We start from the raw sequence: 9,505 nt of genomic DNA on the forward strand, positions 1-9,505 counted from the left end.
TGATGATATATGGAGGGGATAATAATCTATGTAATGAAACAAGCTATATGAATGGTTGAATGTGAAGCTGATGATGTGCCCTGTAAACTTTCACTCAATGCAAAATAAAAACATTTAATTAGAAAAAAAAACTAAGTTTTAATTTTGTTCCATATTTTCTGCGACCCTATCCAGAACCTTCTAATGTGATCCCTTTCAGAGCACTTGGTACTGGTAGCCAGGCACCTTCTAGTTCTTCTGGTCTCAGGGTTGTAGAGACTAATTGCTTCTGAGCAGCTTCAATTCTTATCACTCTTCTTTCTTCCACACATGGAGAAACCAATAGCTGCTCTTTGTTGTTGTTAAGTACCGTTGAGTCGGTTTTGATCCATAGCAACCCTGAACAGGGTTTCCGAAGCTGAAAATCTTTACGAGAGCAGAAAGCCTCATCTTTCTCCCACGGAGCAGCTGGTAGTTTCAAACTGCTGACCTTGCGATTCGCAGCCCAATTCATAACCACTGTGCTCCTTTAGATGAACGCTTATGAGCTTTAAGACAGTACTCACCAAAGTAGGATATAGAACATTTTCTTTGTGGACTAAGTTATGTCAATTGACCATGGTGTCCCCTGAGACTATGATCCTGAGCTCCCAGCCCAGCAAGTTATTGCCTTAAGATGTTTGATAATATCTAAGAAGTTTAAACCATTTTCTTGCTATATGCTCCACCACATTCATATTTGTGTTTGTATAAATATCCTTTAAAACTCTTATTTATTTGTGGATATACTCCCATTCTTCCTCCAATACCCATTCAGCCTGTGTCTCTGTCCATGTACCTACCCGCAGAATACAGTTGTTCCAAGGTTGTGTATATATCACTATTCACCTCTATTCCCTTTAGTCCTTGCATGCCTACCTGTATCTTCACCTATCTTCTGCCAGCCTCCCTCTTCTTGTATATTTCCCTCCCCATTCTTACATATTACCCTCCCCATCACCCGAGTTAACACTAGCCAGAGAATTACTCTTTCTTCCCTTCAACCCTTGGTAATCCTCAAGGAATGTTTCTTTTAGTATGAAACCCTTTTCTTGAGTTCTTACAATAGTGGTTTCATATAATATTTGTCCTTTTCTGATTGACTAATTTCACTAAGCATAATGTCCTCCAGGTTCATCCATGTTATGAAGTATTTCACAGATTCATCATTATTCTTCAACGTTGCATAGTATTCCATTGTGTGTATGTACCAAAGTTTGTTTATCCTGTGGTGTAATCATTACTATTATATCCACTAATGGGCATTTAGGCTGTCTCCATTTTTTTGCTAATGTGAATAGTACTGCAATGAACTTGATGTGCATATATCTACTTATATCCTGGCTCTTATTTCTTGTGGATACATACCAAGTAGAGGGGTTGCTGGAGTCCTGGTGTAGCGCTGTGGGTTAATGCGCCAGACTGCAAAGCCATTTGAACTGCAAGGCCGGCAGTTCAAGCTCACCAGCTGCTCCTCGGAAACCCTGTATAGGGTTGCTATAGGTTTGGAATCAACTTGATAGCACTTAACAACAGCAACAGAGAGGTTGCTGAGTCATAAAGTATTTGTATTTCCAACTTTCTGAGGAAGCCCATACTAGTTCCTACAGTGGTTGAACTGTTTCACAATTCTACCAGCAATGTTCGGAACTGACTCGACAGCTTAATAAAAACAATCAGCAATGTACGAGGGTCCCAGTCTCTCCATCCTCGCCAGCATTTGTTTTCTTTTCCTTTTTTTAAACTTTTCTATTAATGCTGGTGGGAGATGGTATTTCATTGTTGTTTGATTAGCATCTCTCTAATGCCTAATGTCCTGGTGTGGTGCCATAGGATAAATACTTGACCTCAAGGTCGACTTGAACTACAAGGTCAGCGGTTCCAACTCACCAGCTACTCCTCAGAAACCTTATACAGGGTTGCTATGAGTCAGAACCGACTCAATGGCACACAACAACAATGCCTAATAATCATGAATATTTCTTCATGTTTGTTAGACTGCCTCAATATTTTACATGGTGAAATGTCTATTCATGTGCTGTGCCCATTTTTTAATTGGATTTCTTGTCTTTTTCTTGTTGAGGTGTTGTATTGTTGTTGTTGAGTGCTGTTGAGTTATTTCTGACTCATAGCGACCTGGTATCGGGTTCTTGAATTTGAATTTGAATTTGAACCACCGACCTTGCAGTTCAAACTGACCTTGCAGTCCAGCGCATTAACACGCAGTGTCACACCAGGACTCCAGAGGTGTTGTAGTTTTCTATAAACTTAGAAATTAGTCATTTGTCTGATTAGTTGTTGTAACAAAATTTCCCCCAGTCTGTAGGCTTTTCCAGTCTTTTGGTGAAATCCTTCAATGCACATAAGTGTCTAATTTTTAGGAGGTCCCAGTCATCTATTTTGTCTTCTGTTTGTGTGGTTTTAGTAGTGTTTCACAGTGCATTTATGCCATGTATTAAAGCCGCTAGATTTGTTGCTAGTTTTTCATTGTTGATCTTTATCGTTCTAGGTTTTATATTTATATTTTTAATGCACATTGAGTTTGTTTTTGTATATGGTATGAAATATGGGTCTTGTTTCATTCTTCTGCAAATAGCTTTCCAGTTTTGCCAGCACCATTTTTTGAAGAGACTATTTCTTCCCCATTTAATGAATTTTGGCCCTTTGTCAAAGATCAGTTGACTGAATGTGTATGTATTTACTTCTTTTTTAAAAACAGTTTATTGTGAATTGAGTGAAGGTTTACAGAGAAGATCATCAGTATATTCAACAACTCATATACTTTGTTTCATAAAATGATTGCAATCCCTTCCACAATCCAACAGTTAACAGTATTATTATTTTTTTTACCTTTATTCACTTTAACATTGCATTCCTTCCTGTGTCTCCTGCTACCTACATCTTTCCTCTGCTAACCTCCTTCTTGTATATTGCCTGCCCTGTCACCCATACTAACATGTGTCTATGGAGTCCTGGTGTGGCGCTGTGAGTTAATGTGCCAGACTGCAAAGCCGTTTGAACTGCAAGGTCAGCGGTTCAAGCTCACCAGCTGCTCCTCGGAAACCCTATACAGGGTCACTATGGGTTGGAACCGACTCGACGGCACTTCACAACAACAACAACCCTCTGGTCCAAGGAGCTCTGGAAGCGTAGTGGTTACAAATCGTGCTTCTAATCTGACGGTCAGCAGTTTGAAACTACCAGCTGTTCCACGGGAGAAAGATGAAGCTTTCTGCTCCCATACAGATTTACAGCCTCGGAAACCCTGTAGAGGGTCACTATGAGTCGGAACCGACTCCACGGCACATAACAACAACAACCCTCTAGTCCATTAATAATTTACCTCCCCTTCCCCCTTTAACCATCATAGAATGGCTTTTATCAAAAAACCCTTTTCTTAACTTTTTACATTAGTCTCATACAATATTTGTCCTTTTGTGATTCATCCATGTTGCGAGGTGTTTTACAGATTATCATTATTCTTCAACATTGCGTAGCATTTCATTGTGTGTATGTATCAAAGTTTGTTTAACCATTCTATTGATGGGTATTTTTGTTCTCTCCATCTTTATAATGTATCTCTTGTAGACAGCATATTGAACAATCCTGTTTTCTTATCCATTCTGCTCTGTTTCTTGACTGGTACATTTAATCCATTTACATTCTGTGTAATAGTTGATAGGTATAAATTGATTGCCATCTTTTTGCTGTGTTTATGTGTGTGGTACTGCTGGTTTCTTTGTTCCACATAATTTTCTACACTGAGTTTATATTGTTTGTGGGTTTTCTTTGAATTTTTAATTCTGTTGTTTTAATACTTACTAAATCTATCTGATTTTCCTCTTTTAAAATATTTATGTTCAGGCGTATTAATTTTCTTTGAGATTACCCTGAAATTTTAAACAATTTTCCCTATTTAAAAGTCTTTTTATCTTGTAATCTACTTGACTTTCATGACTTTTGGAAGTTCTGTATCTACACTATTTCCTCTTCATGCTTTGTAGTTGACTTCATTATGAATTGATATCTCTGGTTCCCTATGTTTCATGTTTAATACTTCTATATGATAAGCACTAGTCTGTGAACTACCAGGTCTGCAGTTTAAGCTCACTAGCCACTCTACAGGAGAAAGATGAGGCCCTCTACTTCCTTGAAGATTCAAAGTCTTGGAAACCCAATACATGGTCACCATGAGTTCGAACAGACTCGACGGCACCCAACAACAACAACAATGTATCTGGATGGAGTTCTGGGTGGTGTTGTCCTGTATGGTAATCTCAGGTTATTGTCTACTGTTGTTTTTCTTCAGTCCAAAGAATACCCTTTAGCCTCAGCAACACTATGCAGGTTTACTATGACTTGGAACCAACTCCACGGCACACCACCACCAGCAGTGATTAATGTAAACTATGTTGTTGTTATGTGTGGTGCTGTAGGATCAGCACTGAACTGCAAACCACAAGGTTGGCAGTTCAAACCCACCAGCTGCTCCTAGGAAACTCTATACAAGGTTGCTATGAGTTGGAACTGACTCAATGGCACTTAACAACAATGTCAATTATTTAAAGGATCCCTGGTAGCCCAGTACTTAAGAGCTCAACCACTAATTGGAAGGTTGGTGGTTCGAACCCACCATCCACTCCATGGGAGAAAGATGTGGCAATATGTTTCCATAATGATTGTTGTTGCTGTTGTTAAGTGCCATCAAATCGGTTCCGACCCATAGTGACCCTGGATAGGGTTTCTAAGGAGTGGCTGGTGAGCTTGAACTGCCAACCTTGCAGTTCAAACGGCTTTGCAGTCTGGTGCATTAACCACAGAACCACACCAGGACAGCCTTGGAAAACCTATGGGATAGTTCTACTCTGTTCTATAGGATTGCTATGAGTCAGAATCAACTCGATGGGAATGGGTTACTGTTGTTGTTAAGTGCCATCTAGTTGGTTCCGACCCATGGCAATCCTGTATAGGGTTTCTGAGGAGCACCTGGTGAGCTTGAACCACCGACCTTGCAGTTCAAACTGACTTTGCAGTCCGCGCATTAACACACAGCACCACACCAGGACTCCAATGGCTTGCTTACTACTATTTAGTAAATAACATTTGCTGCTATTTTCACAGTTCTGGCCAAAGCAGTGATTACCAAGAAATGAGAGGGATAAATACTGGAAATGAGGAAATAGAATTATTATTATTATTACTTATTGTGTATTGGGTAAAGGTTTACAGAGCAGATCAGTTTTCGACTCCACGATTCATGCACATTTTGTTTCATGTCATTGATTTCAATCCCTACAATGCAACAAGACTTATCCCGCTTCCTCCCTGTGTTTTCTGTTTCCATTCCTCCTTCTTTTCTAACCCTTCTAAATTTTGTCCATGGGTAAATGTTGTCCTTTTGATCTCAAATGGTTGATTATTCTAAGGTATGCATACTTCTATAGTGTTATCATTCTACTGTTATGCTGAAAATGGAGCCATGGGACTGATTTCAGTTCCAGACCTGAAGAGTAACTAAGGATCATAGTATCAGGGTTTCCACCCTTGTCTCTCTAACCAGTAAGACTGGTCTTTAAAAATGATTTTTAGTTCTACATTTTTCCTCTACTCTATCCAGGACCTCTGGTAGCGTAGTGGTTACGAATCGGACTGTGAATGGCAAGGTCAGCAGTTCGAAACTACCAGCTGTTCCGCGGGAGAAAGAATAGGCTTTCTGCTCCCGTAAAGATTTACAGCCTCGGAAACCCTGTACAGGGTCGCTATGAGTCGGAACTGACTCCACAGCACATAACAACAACAACATCCAGGACCTTCTAATATTCCTTTCAGAGCAATTAGTAGTGGTAACTGGGCACTATCTAGTTCTTCTAGTCTCAGGGTTATGGAGACTAAGGCTGAGTGTTTCATTGGTTTATTGGAATAATTGTTTCCATATGTCTTTGATTTTCTTCATTCATCTTTCCTCCAGACATGGAGAAATCAATAGTTGTACCTTATATGGCTGCTCTTGAGCTTTTAAGAAATGCTATGTTGTTATTAAGTGCCGTCGAGTTGATTCCAACCCATAGGGACCCTGTATAGGGTTTCCGAGGAGCAGCTGGTGAGTTTGAACTGGTGACCTTGCAGTTCAAATGGCTTTGCAGTCTGGCGCATTAACCCACAGCACCACACCAGGACTCGTATACAGGGTCGCTATGAGTTGAAACCAACTTGACAGCACTTAACAACAAATTTTACTCAACATAGTATCTGCAGATTCATCCATGTTATGAAGGTTTTCTCAGATTCATTATTATTCTTTAATGTTGTGTAATATTCCATTGTGTGTATGTACCAACGTTTATCTATTTTTCCATTGATGGGCATTTAGGCTGCCTCCATCTTTTTGCTATTATGAAGAGTGCTGCAATGAACATGGGTGTGTGTATATATATATATATATATATATATATATATATATATATCCATTTCATGACTATTATTTCTTGAGACTATATACCATGTTGAGGGATTGCTAGGTCATACAGTATTGCCATTTCCAACTTTTCAAGGAAGCGTCCATAATGGTTGCACCATTTTACAATCCCATCAACAGTGTAGGAGCGTCCCAGTCTCTCCACACCCTTGCTAGCATCTGTTTTCTGTTTGTTTTTTAAGTTTGCTATTAATGCAGGTGTGAGATGATCTCTCATTGTTGTTTTGATTTGCATCTCTCTAATGGCTCTGGTAGCATAGTGGTTATGAATCAGGCTGCTAACCTCAAGGTCAGCAGTTCGAAACTACCAGCTATTCCGCGGGAGAAAGATGAGGCTTTCTGCTCCTGTAAAGATTTACAGCCTCGGAAACCGTGTATAGGGTCGTTATGAGTAGAAACTGACTCCACGGCAGAAAACAACAACAATGACTCTGGTAGCGTAGTGATTATGAATCGGGCTGCTAACCTCAAGGTTGGCAGCTCAAAACTACCAGCCATTCCGCAGGAGAAAGATGGGGCTTTCTGCTGCCGTAAAGATTTATTTACAGTCTTGAAAACCCTGTGCAGGGTCACTATGAGTCGAAATCAACTCCACGGTACTTAACAACAACAATGACTAATGAATCCTGGTGTGGTGCTGTGGTCTAATACGTCAGACTGCAAAGTCGTTTGAACTGTGCAGGGTCGCTATGAGTCAGAATTGACTCGAGGGCACTTAACAACAACAATGGCTAATGGAGTTCTGGTGTGGTGCTAAGGGTTAATGCACCAGACTGCAAAGCTGTTTGAATTGCAAGATTGGCTGTTCAAGCTCAACAGATGCTCCTCAGAAACCCTATACAGAGTCGCCATGGGTTGGAATCGACTCAACGGCACTTAACAACAACAATGGCGAATGGGAGTCCTAGTGTAGCACTGTGGGATAATGCACTAGACCACAAGGTCGGTTTGAACTGCAAGGTCGGTGGTTCAAATTCACCAGCTGCTCCTCGGAAATCCAATATAGGGTCACGATGGGTTGGAATCGACTCGACGGCACTTAACAACAACAATAGCTAATGGGAATCCTGGTGTAGCGCTGTGGGATAATGAACTAGACCACAAAGTCAGTTTGAACTGCAAGGTCTGTGGTTCAAATTCACCTACCGCTCCTCGGAAACCCTATACAGGGTCACTATGAGTCAGAACTGACGATGGCACTTAACAACAACAACAATGGCTAATGATCATGAAAATCTCTTCATATGTGTGTTGACCGCCTGAATGTCTTCTTTTGTGAAGTATCTGTTAATGTTCTCTGTCCATTTTCTAACTGAATTATTTGTCTTTTGTTAATTGTTGAAGTGGACTATAAATTTTAGAGGGTAGTCCTTGTCTGATACATCATTGCCATCCCTCCCACCCCCAGTCTATTGGTTCTCTTTTTATTATTTTGGTGAAATCTTTTGATGTACATAATGTCTAATCTTTAACTGGTCCTAGTCATCTTGTTTTTCTTCTGCTGTTTGTGAATTTTCAGTTATGTTTGATAATGTATTTATGCCATGTATTAGGACCCATAGGTTTTTCCCTATTTTTCATTGATAACAGAATTATGTTTAAAGGTAACCCCTTTCTTATTGCAAATAAAATCCCCACAGTAATACCCAAAGTTACTGTTTACATGAATGCAAATCAATTGGCAATAAGCTGAAGCTTTGGAATGAGAGAGTGGAAGAATGGCAAGAAATGGGATAGGAGCAGTAGGCAGGGATCAAAGAATATAAGGTCTGGTAGATCATGATAAGGACTTACGTTACTATTCTGAGTTAGATGGGAAACCACTGAAAAGTTCTGAACAGAAAAGTGACATGATCTGATCTCTCTTACTGCACTTTTTACTTTTTTTGGTCAAATTTCTTAAACTCAGAAAATGCTTTTACTTTCCCCAGTGTATTAGAGAAAGAAAGGTCAAATCAATAAAAGCTAAGAAAAGCTATAACTTGTAGTGGAAATACGAAATTTTGACTATGGATTCCATTAATGCATAATGAATCAAGCACCAATTTTGGCAGAACTGTGTCTTAAAAACACTCAAAAATAGGTAGAGTGAGATAAAAGGAAAACATTTCACCCTCAAGAAAGTATACTTCTGATTTAACAGCTGCAGCAAGACAACTGGTTGATGAAACATCAGAATTGGAGTATAAGGAGATCTTCAAGTCCCTGTACAGAAGCACCGAAGAAGTCCCCGGCAAAGAAATCTTTGAAGAGGAAGGTTGCTATCTACAAACAGGTATTTAATATCAGTGAAACAACTTTTTGTAATCTAATGCTGTTGCAAATCTACATTGTCAAGAAATACAAATCAAGGTCAGCCTATAAAGCAGAAGTGATTGAACTGTTAGATTCTCAAAGGAACTCAGCCAATAACATTTTATTGAAATAGGAGGGCAAGGGATCACTTTTAGAATTGCCATAGAAATTGCCCTGCTCCTAGTATTTACCATGTGACATTCATTACACATACCATGGACAACAAAAACTTTGCAGAGGCATGACTGTATTTTAAATACATTTGAAAGGTTTTGAAAGTAAAAAACAATGCCACTAGCTGCTCCACAGGAGGAAGATGAGGCTGTCTGCTCCTGTAAAGATTTACACTCTCAGAAACCCTCTATAGAATCGACTCTATGGCAGTGGGTTTTGGTGTGTTGGTATGTTTATTCGAGGAATATTTAGCAGAAAAATATGACAACTTCATCCCCAACTTCAAGGACTTGCATTTTAAAAAACTGATATATAATTTACATGCCATAAAATTTACCCCCTTAAAGTCCAGTGGACTTTAGTATATTCACAGATTTGTATTTTAAGGTATTTTAAGCAGTTCAGCCTATAAGGGAAAACAACCATCCAAAGGAAGAATTTGTGATACAATGTTTCTTTTTGTGTTTGGTTTTACAGTTATTATGCTGGTGATGGTGATGTGTTCCAACTCACAGTAACCCTGTATAGGATTTCTGAGGCTGT

The sequence above is a fragment of the Chrysochloris asiatica genome, unplaced genomic scaffold (genome assembly GCF_000296735.1).
Source record: "Chrysochloris asiatica unplaced genomic scaffold, ChrAsi1.0 scaffold00118, whole genome shotgun sequence".
Taxonomy (NCBI): domain Eukaryota; kingdom Metazoa; phylum Chordata; class Mammalia; order Afrosoricida; family Chrysochloridae; genus Chrysochloris; species Chrysochloris asiatica.